Source organism: Dysidea avara, chromosome 4, assembly GCF_963678975.1.
Source record: "Dysidea avara chromosome 4, odDysAvar1.4, whole genome shotgun sequence".
Taxonomy (NCBI): Eukaryota; Metazoa; Porifera; class Demospongiae; order Dictyoceratida; family Dysideidae; genus Dysidea; species Dysidea avara.
The window spans coordinates 6,527,161-6,540,480 of NC_089275.1; the positions used below are offsets into that span (position 1 = coordinate 6,527,161).

Here is a 13,320-nt window from a genome sequence, read left to right on the forward strand (position 1 = left end):
AACCTATTCACCCATCGATTTTCAGCTTCTTCCCATACGCGGTTTACCCTGTAGGCGTGACAACATATTGGTGTTATTTTTCGTGAATAATTGCTCATAACTCTTTGCCTGTTTATCGTATTCCAGCCAAAGTTGGTACAGAGATGCGCCTTTATACCCCCCTTCTGTGTGCCAAATTTCAAGGCAATCGGATATGGCGTTCGCGTTTTATAGCAGTTTTTGTAAGTGTGCGAAAAGAGGAAGAAAAATAAGAAGAAAAAAACGAAGAAACTAAGCCAATTTTTGAAGTCGCATATCTCGGGAACGCTTGAAGCGATTTCGCTCAAATTTTTTTATTTTTAAAAAAAAATTTTCCCCGGGCTTGATGGAGTGCCCTTGCCTACCACCCCCAGCACATAAATGGCCTGTGTTGGACAAACCGGGACTTTCTTAGTCCACGGCAAACTGAGACTCTACCGGATTTTATTTATTTTTTTACCCGGGCTTGATGGACTGCCCTTGCCTACCACCCCCAGCACATAAATGGCCTGTGCTGGACAAACCGGGACTTTCTTAGTCCACGGCAAACTGAGACTCTACCGGATTTTATTTATTTTTTTACCCGGGCTTGATGGACTGCCCTTGCCTACCACCCCCAGCACATAAATGGCCTGTGCTGGACAAACCGGGACTTTCTTAGTCCACGGCAAGACTCTGCCCGAATCAGTTCCACAATTGGGGGAGTCTTAACATAGTGACCGATGGATGAGCGGGCTCCGCGGATGCATTGTATGGAGGACCGCAAGAGAGAGAAAGATAGACAGCACCTTAACCACCCCATGACAACAGAGTAATCATCGCCCCACTTATTTGAAAGTTGACGAGTCAAGCGTTGATCGAGGGGTCCGTCACGATCCTAGAATCCTGTACGAGATTCCGGATCCCACGAAATTCCAGGCAAGATTCCGGATTCCAACCCAAGATTCCAGATTCCAAGCAAAATTCCGGATTCCAGATATCCAGTTACAGCTAGCTACGGAACTAGCTGTGAAAAGCTCAATAATACTCTAGAAGGCGAGATAAAAGGTTTTCTGAGCGTAAGGATGATCCAGAAAGCTGCTTTTTATCTTGTAACAAGCAAGTAACTATATAGATCTAATGTTTACAAACTTTGTATACAATCAACTCAATTCAAAACAGATTATTAAAATTCAATAATTATAATATAAGCACAATGACAATTAGCTACCTCGACAATTACAAATACATGATGTGTCATACAATAATGTAAACACGTAGCTATAAATGTTAGCTACCTATAGATTCCACTCCTTAAATTTGCTGCATTCAACACTGTACCACAATTTTATATCATCACAGTAGTCCACACAAGCAGCATGAAACCATTTATTACATCTATCGTAGCATACCATCTTGCAACCATCATCTGGCATTTGACATATGCAGTGAACTTCAACTACTTCAGTGCTTAAAATCCTAGACTTACGCTTGCGACCCTGTGCGGAGGGGAATTCTTTTATCTAGCAAGTTTCTAGAATCTCCTGTAGATGTGATCGCAAATGTAGATGTGAATGCTTGGTATTATAATCTAATCCAAAACAGCCAAGCTGTAAAAAAAGTGTGCGGCCCTCAAAAAGGCTATGGTGAAAAAAGATGTGAAATCCAAGGTGGTGGCCAAGAAATGGCTGTGATGGTAGGTTAATGGTAAAAATTTTAATAACAACAATTCAGGTGAATTTTGGTGCCGCTTGGTCAATTGGAACAAAATTCACCTGAATTGTCATTATTAAAATTTTAACCATTAACCTACCATCACAAGCATTTCTTGGCCGCCACCTTGGATTTCACATCTTTTTTCACCGTAGCCTTTTTGAGGGCCACACACTTTTTTTACAGCTTGGCTGTTTTGGATTAGATTTCACTTCTTTTTTGTATTTGTATACCCCAAAGCCGGCCTATGGCCTGCTTTGGGACTTTCCTAACCTATCTTTTTTTCTTTACCACAGGAAGAAGAAAAGAAGAAGCAGATGTACCTTAAATATTTCTGATTTTATCAGTAAATGTACAAATTATATATATAATACATATATTTATTACAGAACTGTCCATGGTGGTTTCTGTGTAACTGAACACTCTTCAAGGCAACTTCTTCTAGCTGATCTCTCTACAGGGTGATTTGTTTGTAGCTGAACTATCAACAAGGTAACTTCTTCTACCTGTTCTCTCCACAGGGTGATTTATTTGTAGCTGGATTCTGTACAGGTGATTTTTTTGCTGCTGAGCTCTTTACAGAATGGTTTCTTTGTAGCTGAACTCTCTACAAGGTAACTTCTTCTAACTGATCTCTCTACAGGGAGATTTGTTTGTAGCTGAACTCTCTACAGGTGATTTGTTTGCAGCTGAACTATCTAGATGATGGTTTCTTTGTAGCTGAACTCTCTACAAGGTAATTTCTTCTAGCTGAACTCTCTACATGGTGGTTTCTTTGTAGCTGAACTCTCTACAAGGTAACGTCTTCTAGCTGAACTCCCTACATGGTGTAGCTGAACTCTCTACAAGGTTACTTCTTCTAGCTGATCTTTCTACAGGGTGATTTGTTTGTAGCTGATTTTTCTACAGGGTGATTTGTTTGCATCTGAACTCTCTATATGGTGGTTTCTTTGTAGCTGAACTCTCTACAAGGTGACTTCTTCTAGCTGATCTCTCTAGAGGGTGATTTGTTTGTAGCTGAACTCTCTTCATGATGGTTTCTTTGTAGCTGAACTCTCTACAAGGTAACTTATTCTAACTGAACTCTCTACAGGGAGATTTGTTTGCAGCTGAACTCTCTTCATGATGGTTTCTTTGTAGCTGAACTCTCTACAAGGTAACTTCTTCTAGCTGAACTCCCTACATGGTGGTTTCTTTGTAGCTGAACTCTCTACAGGTGATTTGTTTGCAGCTGAACTCTCCACATGATGGTTTCTTTAAATTTGTAGCTGAACTCTCTACAAGGTAACTTCTTCTAGCTGATCTCTCTACAGGGTGATTTGTTTGTAGCTGAATTCTGTACAGGTGATTTGTTTGCAGCTGAGCTCTTTACAGAATGGTTTCTTTGTAGCTGAACTCTCTACAAGGTAACTTCTTCTAGCTGAACTCCCCACGTGGTGGTTTCTTTGTAGCTGAACTCTCTACAAGGTGACTTCTTCTAGCTGATCTTTCTACAGGGTGATTTGTTTGTAGCTGAATTCTGTACAGGTGACTGTTTGCAGCTGAGCTCTTTACAGAATGGTTTCTTTGTAGCTGAACTCTCTACAAGGTAGCTTCTTCTAGCTGATGTCTCCACAAGGTCACTAGTTTGTAGCTGAACTTTCTACATGGTAGTTTCTTTGTAACTGAACTCTCTACTAGGTAACTTCTTCTAGCTGATCTCTCTACAGGGAGATTGGTTTGTAGCTGAACTCTCTACAGGTGATTTGTTTGCAGCTGAACTCTCCACATGATGGTTTCTTTGTAGCTGAACTCTCTACAAGGTAATTTCTTCTAGCTGATCTCTCTACAGGGTGATTTGTTTGTAGCTGAACTATCAACAAGGTAACTTCTTCTAGCTGATTTCTCTACAGGGCGATTTGTTTGTAGCTGAACTCTCCACATTGTGGTTTCTTTGTAGCTGAACTCTACAAGGTGATTTCTTCTAGCTGAATTATCTCTTTCTATAGTTGCATGAATTCCCTACAAGGTAATTTCTTCTAGCTGATCTCTCTACAGGGTGAATTGTTTGTGGCTGATCTCTCTACAGGGTGACTTGTTTGTAGCTGATCTCTATACAGGTTACTTGTTTCTAACTGATCTCTTGAATTCTCTTCGGGTGACTGCTCTATTAGGATGACTGCTCTATTAGAGTATCTCGATCTCGCACTTGCTACACCAAGTTGGATTTCGTGTTATAACTCCGTGGCTTTAAGTCTGATTCTTCTACACCATTGAAGAGCCTTTCTAAGATGATAACTCCATCTGTACAGCGATTTTCAAAGCATTACCCCAAGCGGTTTACCTGGTAGGCGTGGCTAGCAGTCGTTTTTTATTAGCTAATCTCGATTGCGTAATTGTTACACACTGTTGGTTTTTTCGTTGTACCTTCCTGGTTTTTAGCTCTATTTCTTTCAAACCACAAAAGGTTTGAGGTTCAATAGTTAACCTATTCACCCACCGATTTTCAGCTTCTTCCCATACGCGGTTTACCCTGTAGGCGTGACAACATATTGGTGTTATTTTTCGTGAATAATCGCTCATACCTCTTTGCCTGTTTATCGTATTCCAGCCAAAGTTGGTACAGAGATGCACCTTTATACCCCCCTTCTGTGTGCCAAATTGCAAGGCGATCGGATATGGCGTTCGCGTTTTATAGCAGTTTTTGTAAGTGTGCGAAAAGAGGAAGAAAAATAAGAAGAAAAAAAAAACACGAAGAAACTAAGCCAATTTTTGAAGTCGCATATCTCGGGAACGCTTGAAGCGATTTCGCTCAAATTTGGAATGTGGAGTGCTGAAGATAGAGGGAGTGTCCACAGCAAAAATCGTCTTGTTTCATCAAGGCAGCACAGAGCTACTGAGGTGCGAAAATTGCGTTTTCTTTCTTCCTGTCAATATACTCATGGGTGTTACGCGCCGTGTTCTTGGGCCGCACGACACACTACCGTGCGTCTTGATATTGTACTGTAACATGGTCTACAGTACTATAGTATCTAATCCAAAACAGCCAAGCTGTAAAAAAAGTGTGCAGCCCTCAAAAACGCTATGGTGAAAAAAGATGTGAAATCCAAGGTGGTGGCCAAGAAATGGCTGTGATGGTAGGTTAATAATGGTAAAAATTTTAATAACAACAAATCAGGTGAATTTTGGTGCCGCTTGGTCAATTGGCACAAAATTCACCTGAATTGTCATTATTAAAATTTTTACCATCACAGCCATTTCTTGGCCGCCACCTTGGATTTCACATCTTTTTCACCATAGCCTTTTTGAGGGCGCACACTTTTTTTACAGCTTGGATTAGATTTCACTTCTTTTTGTATTTGTATATCCCAAAGCCGGCCTATGGCCTGCTTTGGGACTTTTTAAACCTATCTTTTTTTCTTTACCACAGGAAGAAAAAAAGATGAAGCAGATGTACCTTAAATATTTCTGATTTTATCAGTAAATGTACAAATTATATATATAATACATATATTTATTACAGAACTGTCCATGGTGGTTTCTTTGTAACTAAACACTCTCCAAGGTAACTTCTTCTAGCTGTTCTCTCCACAGAGTGATTTATTTGTAGCTGGATTCTGTACAGGTGATTTTTTTGCTGCTGAGCTCTTTACAGAATGGTTTCTTTGTAGCTGAACTCTCTACAAGGTAACTTCTTCTAACTGATCTCTCTACAGGGATATTTGTTTGTAGCTGAACTCTCTACAGGTGATTTGTTTGCAGCTGAACTATCTAGATGATGGTTTCTTTGTAGCTGAACTCTCTACAAGGTAACTTCTTCTAACTGATCTCTCTACAGGGATATTTGTTTGTAGCTGAACTCTCTACAGGTGATTTGTTTGCAGCTGAACTATCTAGATGATGGTTTCTTTGTAGCTGAACTCTCTACAAGATAACTTCTTCTAACTGATCTTTCTACAGGGCAATTTGTTTGTGGCAAACTTTTCTACAGGGTGATTTCTTTGCAGCTGAACTCTCTACATGGTGGTTTCTTTGTAGCTGAACTCTCTACAAGGTAATTTCTTCTAGCTGATCTCTCTACAGGGTGATTTGTTTGTAGCTGAATTCTATACAGGTGATTTGTTTGCAGCTGAGCTCTTTACAGAATGGTTTCTTTGTAGCTGAACTCTCTACAAGGTAACTTCTTCTAACTGAACTCTCTACAGGGTGATTTGTTTGCAGCTGAACTCTCTTCATGATGGTTTCTTTGTAACTGAACTCTCTACAAGGTAACTTCTTCTAGCTGAACTCCCTACATGGTGGTTTCTTTGTAGCTGAACTCTCTACAAGGTGACTTCTTCTAGCTGATCTTTCTACAGGGTGATTTGTTTGTAGCTGATTTTTCTACAGGGTGATTTGTTTGCAGCTAAACTCTCTATATGGTGGTTTCTTTGTAGCTGAACTCTCTACAAGGTGACTTCTTCTAGCTGATCTCTCTACAGGGTGATTTGTTTGTAGCTGAACTCTCTTCATGATGGTTTCTTTGTAGCTGAACTCTCTACAAGGTAACTTCTTCTAACTGAACTCTCTACAGGGAGATTTGTTTGCAGCTGAACTCTCTTCATGATGGTTTCTTTGTAGCTGAACTCTCTACAAGGTAACTTCTTCTAACTGAACTCTCTACGGGGAGCAGCTGAACTCTCTTCATGATGGTTTCTTTGTAGCTGAACTCTCTACAAGGTGACTTCTTCTAGCTGATCTTTCTACAGGGTGATTTGTTTGTAGCTGAATTCTGTACAGGTGATTTGTTTGCAGCTGAACTCTTTACAGAATGGTTCTTTGTAGCTGAGCTCTCTACAAGGTAGTTTCTTCTAGCTGATGTCTCCACAAGGTCACTAGTTTGCAGCTGAACTTTCTACATGGTGGTTTCTTTGTAACTGAACTCTCTACAAGGTAACTTCTTCTAGCTGATCTTTCTACAGGGTGATTTGTTTGTGGCTAACTCTCTACAAGGAAACTTCTTCTAGCTGATCTCTCTACAGGGAGATTGGTTTGTAGCTTAACTCTCTACAGGTGATTTGTTTGCAGCTGAACTCTCCACATGATGTTTTCTTTGTAGCTGAACTCTCTACAAAGCAACTTCTTCTAGCTGATCTCTCTACAGGGTGATTTGTTTGTAGCTGAATTCTGTACAGGTGATCTGTTTGCAGCTGAGCTCTTTATAAAATGGTTTCTATGTAGCTGAACTCTTTACAAGGTAATTTCTTCTAGCTGATGTCTCTACAGGGTCACTAGTTTGTAAATGAATTCTCTACATGGTGGTTTCTTTGTAACTGAACTCTCTCCGAGGTAACTTCATCTAGCTGATCTTTCTATAGGGTGAATTGTTTGTAGTGGAATTCTGTAAAAGTGAGTTTTTTTGCAGCTGAGCTCTTTAGAGAATGGTTTCTTTGTAGCTGAACTCTTTACAAGGTAACTTCTTCTAGCTGATGTCTCTACAGGGTCACTAGTTTGTAAACGAATTCTCTACATGGTGGTTTCTTTGTAACTGAACTCTCTACAAGGAAACTTCTCCTAGCTGATCTCTCTACAGGGAGATTTGTTTTTAGCTGAATTCTCTACAGGTGATTTGTTTGCAGCTGAACTCTCCACATGATGGTTTCTTTGTAGCTGAACTCTCTACAAGGTAACTTCTTCTAGCTGATCTCTCTACAGGGTGATTTGTTTGTAGCTGAATTCTGTACAGGTGATTTGTTTGCAGCTGAGCTCTTTACAGAATGGTTTCTATGTAGCTGAACTCTTTACAAGTAACTTCTTTTAGCTGATGTCTCTACAGGGTCACTAGTTTGTAAATGAATTCTCTACATGGTGGTTTCTTTGTAACTGAACTCTCTACGAGTTAACTTCATCTAGCTGATCTTTCTATAGGGTGAATTGTTTGTAGTGGAATTCTGTAAAGGTGAGTTTTTTTGCAGCTGAGCTCTTTAGAGAATGGTTTCTTTGTAGCTGAACTCTTTACAAGGTAACTTCTTCTAGCTGATGTCTCTACAGGGTCACTAGTTTGTAAACGAATTCTCTACATGGTGGTTTCTTTGTAACTGAACTCTCTACAAGGAAACTTCTCCTAGCTGATCTCTCTACAGGGAGATTTATTTTTAGCTGAATTCTCTACAGGTGATTTGTTTGCAGCTGAACTCTCCACATGATGGTTTCTTTGTAGCTGAACTCTCTACAAGGTAACTTCTTCTAGCTGATCTCTCTACAGGGTGATTTGTTTGTAGCTGAATTCTGTACAGGTGATTTGTTTGCAGCTGAGCTCTTTATAGAATGGTTTCTATGTAGCTGAACTCTTTACAAGGTAACTTCTTCTAGCTGATGTCTCTACAGCGTCACTAGTTTGTAAATGAATTCTCTACATGGTGGTTTCTTTGTAACTGAACTCTCTACGAGGTAACTTCTTCTAGCTGATCTTTCTATAGGGTGACTTGTTTGTAGTGGAATTCTGTACAGGTGATTTTTTTGCAGCTGAGCTCTTTAGAGAATGGTTTCTTTGTAGCTGAACTCTTTACAAGGTAACTTCTTCTAGCTGATGTCTCTACAGGGTCACTAGTTTGTAAACGAATTCTCTACATGGTGGTTTCTTTGTAACTGAACTCTCTACAAGGAAACTTCTCCTAGCTGGTCTCTCTACAGGGAAATTTCTTTGTAGCTGAACTCTCTACAGGTGATTTTTTGCAGCTGAACTCTCCACATGATGGTTTCTTTGTAGCTGAACTCTCTACAAGTTAATTTCTTCTATCTGATCTCTCTACAGGGTGATTTGTTTGTAGCTGAACTCTCTACATTGTGGTTTCTTTGTAGCTGAACTCTACAAGGTGATTTCTTCTAGTTGAATTATCTCTTTCTATAGTTGCATGAATTCCCTACAAGGTAACTTCTTCTAGCTGATCTCTCTACAGGGTGAATTGTTTGTGGCTGATCTCTCTACAGGGTGACTTGTTTCTAGCTGATCTCTATACAGGTTACTTGTTTCTAGCTGATCTCTTGAATTCTCTTCGGGTGACTGCTCTATTAGGATGACTGCTCTATTAGGATGACTGCTCTATTAGGATTACTGCTCTATTAGAGTATCTCGATCTCGCACTTGCTGCACCAAGTTGGATTTCGTGTTATAACTCCGTGGCTGTAAGTCTGAATCTTCTACACCATTGAAGATCCTTTCTAAGATGATAACTCCATCTGTACAGCGATTTTCAAAGCATTACCCCAAGCGGTTTACCTGGTAGGCGTGGCTAGCAGTCGTTTTTTATTAGCTAATCTCGATTGCGTAATTGTTACACACTGTTGGTTTTTTCGTTGTATCTTCCTGGTTTTTAGCTCTATTTCTTTCAAACCACAAAAGGTTAGAGTTTCAATAGTTAACCTATTCACCCACCGATTTTCAGCATACGCGGTTTACCCTGTAGGCGTGACAACATATTGGTGTTATTTTTCGTGAATAATCGCTCATAACTCTTTGCCTGTTTATCGTATTCCAGCCAAGGTTGGTACAGAGATGCGCCTTTATACCCCCCTTCTTCGTGCCAAATTTCAAGGCGATCGGATATGGCGTTCGCGTTTTATAGCGGTTTTTGTAAGTATGCGAAAAGATGAAGTAAAATAAGAAGAAAAAAACGAAGAAACTAAGCCAATTTTTGAAGTCGCATATCTCGAGAACGCTTGAAGCGATTTCGCTCAAATTTGGAATGTGGAGTGCTGAAGGTGGAGGGAGTGAGCACAGCAAAAATCGTCTTGTTTCATCAAGGCAGCACAGAGCTACGGAGGTGCGAAAATTGCGTTTCCTTTCTTCCTGTCAATATACTCACGAGTGTTACGCGCCGGCTTCTTGGGCCGCACGACACACTACCGTGTGTCTTGATTCTTCAAGTTCAAAACTTTGTGATCTGGAGGAAATTCAAACGAGGACCCAGAACTTGTAGGTAAGGACTTGCTGTGCATGCTAGGATCATGTGAAAATTGTTTCTCTACAAATGTTTCCATTGTTTTAACAGAATCTTCATGCATCCATGTAAGCAATAGATTCTTCCGTGTCAAATCCTGATGCAAGAAAACATTTCTGTACATATCCTGGTAACCTCTCTTTCATCAACGATAACAACTCTGGTGAAGAAACATCCGGCGAGGCAAAATCAGAATCACTACGAACAAAAACTAAATAAAAAAGGCATCAAAAATAAATTTTTAAAATGCATACCATCACTGCATGGCCACTGAGCTGGCGAGGGGCGAGGCTCTGGTTTAGCTATCACACTATTGCTCGCTGCTCACTAGGCTACTGGTATCTCGAGTTAGACACAGCTACTCAATCAACCACGTCGCGGACAACGTTCTATCTCTCTTGAATCCGTAAAAAGTCAGCTCAAACACTTTGAAGTAACGTTCAAAGTTATAGGTTCAAAGAACAACTAGGGCAGAACAGTCTTAGATACAGAGCGTAGGCGCGCGCTATTAAAATATCCGGAAGTCTCCTGAAATAAACGGAGTTCTAACGAGCCAAAGATTCCTGGGGATTTCGAGGGATTCCAAACGAGTTGTACGGGATTCCAGCTCGTGACGGACCCCTCGGAACCGTGACTTATACATACCGAACACGTTTTTCGAAATGGACTTGGCTAATGAAGATGTTGAGTGGGATACGAAGTTTACCGTTGATGACATGTGCCAGATGATCTACAAGTGGATGAAGTGGACATACGACAACATTACCAAGGATGCGCGAATCTTGTTCAACTTTCGTGACCTTCCGTTTTGCATGACTGTTGCTCCTGATCGCCTACTTTATGTGGTCCGTTTCCTCTCCAAGCTTCCAGTTGAGCATCGACCCTTTGCTCTTTGCTTTGAAGATCCCTTTGTGGAATACCTACCAGAAGAATTAGAAGCGTGGACAGCCAGCATGAGGAGGACCATGACAGCTATGGCTGGAATGATGGGAAAATACTTGTGCACATTCACCAGAAGTGGGATCTCCAGACAGCCTCACAGCTTGATTGTCTTACTGGTGGTGCAGATGGTGTGTGGGCCAGCCTGTTTGAAGAAGGTGCTGCTTTGGGTCACGCTTGCTCATCCATCACCATGATGAACCTAATTCGGCTTGGAAACACCAAAGTCCTGGAGAATTACAACTGTGTTGAATTGAGGAATGCTGCCAAAGAAGTTACCAAGATTACAACCGGGAGAAAGCCACACCCCAAACAAGTGCTGTATGGAGAACGTGCTACTGATTTAGTATTTGGCTTCTTGGGTAATGGTGATTTTGACATGGCTAAATTTTTTGGGTGTGATGCACCTAATCGAATAACTACACTTGCGACAACAGATATGATTGTAGATCGGATGGAGAATTTGTAAATTTTGTATGGCAAGAGTCCACATTTCACCGAAGAGATAACCATGAAGATGAAAGAACAGATGCTTTTGGATGTTCGCAATGGTAGAAAAGAAGAGTACAACAGTGCAGCCGGTCTTGCACTCTTATTTGATAGTGCTGGAGGAAAGCTTACAGAAAAAATGGCTGATGCGATTGCTCAAGTAGAAGTCAAGTCATCATACCACAAACAACTCATTGATGAGATACGGGAAGAGTGGGACAAATGGGACAAGAGAGATAAGGAACAAAATGATGGCCGCTTGCAGTTTGATAATTTCTACCATGGTTTTATGCAGTCGTATTTTGGGTGCTACCGATGTGTGACCACGAAAAAAGCTATTCATGCACTTGACATAGATGCACTTGACATAGATAAGGATAATTATGTCGACTGGAAATAATTTCTTGTTTACATCAAATGGGCTTTGCGCCAGTACCCAAATGTTGAAGATGCCGACTCACTGATGAGTATTGTTTTCGAGAAAGGGCTCATGCTTGCCATGCAAGATGAGAGGGTAAAGGACGAGGCCTTCAACCATATTAAATATTGAACACCATACTATCTTCATCAGACTAGTGTTATAATGAGCAGTATCCAAAGTAGTTGTACATGCACTGTTTTGTTCTAGTAGCATTTTTGAACATTAATTCCATGTTGAAGATGTGTGTAGCTATTAATGTAGTGTATATGGTTTAAGGTTTATATAGAGGGTTGGCTTACAAATGAACTCTATTAGCAGCGATGACTTACACATACACATAAGTTACTTGCTACACAGCAACTATTGTACTTGTACAAAACAATCAATTATGGCACGTGACAAGTAGAAAAGTTTTTACCACATCGTGCATAATAAACAACTGTCACACAATAACTAGAATTGTGTTGCTACTTAATTGCATACCTTTGTGGTTATGTAACTGAGTAAGAATAGTAAAATCATAAAGCATGAACCATTTCATATAGCTGTACCTTTAGATACCAACACAGAAGGCAGAGGTGTTTACCACAGCTAGGCCAAGGAGCCTAACAAAAAATTATTTTATACAGTAGCCTTATGTCAGTAAAGCAAAAGTTTGCAGAAAAGCTTGGAGGGCCTTCTGGATGGGTCTGCTCATTTACTTTGTAGGTCAGGCCCATGCCCAGGGAGGAGTTCAACCCTATAAACTGGAAATTTTATTTTTGCTTTAAGCATCTTTCCAACTAGTATGTGCTATAGCATTCATTACATGCCTTCCATGGCTTCCGCATGTGGCTTCCAGGGCTGCTATTTTGACTCAGGTTAGAGCTACTATATTTTGATTAATTCATGTATCATACAGTACGATAGTATCATACAGTACGATAGTACTGTATAGTAGGGACCACGAAGGAGTAGGCATAGCCCATGACATAACATCACCCAAAAACCAGCCTCAATTTTTCCTGTCGACAATGAAGCAGTATTGGTTAGTAAAGCTAAACCCAAACAAGCTTTCAGATTGACCAGAAATGCTTTCAACAGGTTGCTACAAAATTTTAAAAATAATTTATTTAACAGAATTTTCTACTGACTGAATACCTGACTGCCTGACTGCCTGATGCCTTCAGACAAACGTAACTTGATAATGGCTAAGGCTACGGGCTTGTTTTTTTTTGTTAGATGTCGCTTCAGCCCGAGAGGTGCCTTTTGGTATACCACAGTACATACAATGCATTCTTCATGGACTTGCCAGTGTCCTCCTTTGTGTCCCATTCATCTTTGTTGACAGTGAAAAGTGTCGATTTGGCAATAGCACATGATGGCTTTCCTCAAATCGTCTATATATATATTAATAGTGGCTGTTTTGATTGCAAAGGTGCTTTTCGAACAGTTCTTGATTCGTACTGCTGTGTATAACGGATTGAACATAACTGACAATGAAGCGTAATGGATACTTCACTTTTCAGATGATAATAGATATAACTGGGACGCGTGGCACCATTTCTTTCTTTCGGTATGCATGGACTGTAGAGGTGCTTTTCAAACAGTTCTTGATTCAAAATGATGTGTAACAGGTTGAACATAGCTGCAATTTCAGATGCACTGTGCATGGGTTCACCATTCATAATAATAATAATATTTTCAAACAAACAAGTACACAGAAAAATTTGGAATTTTCAACTAGAGTAGGGACCATACGAACATAGCACATTGATAAAAAGTACTGAAACAAGCTGGAGTAGTGCACGATATTAAATCACA

At 40.2% G+C, this 13,320-nt stretch overlaps 1 pseudogene; it reads left to right on the plus strand.

Moving 5' to 3' along the window:
• Nucleotides 1–10,282: 10,282 nt before the first annotated feature.
• LOC136253483 (uncharacterized) lies at nucleotides 10,283–11,646 on the plus strand (annotated as a pseudogene).
• The last annotated feature ends 1,674 nt before the right edge of the window (nucleotides 11,647–13,320 follow it).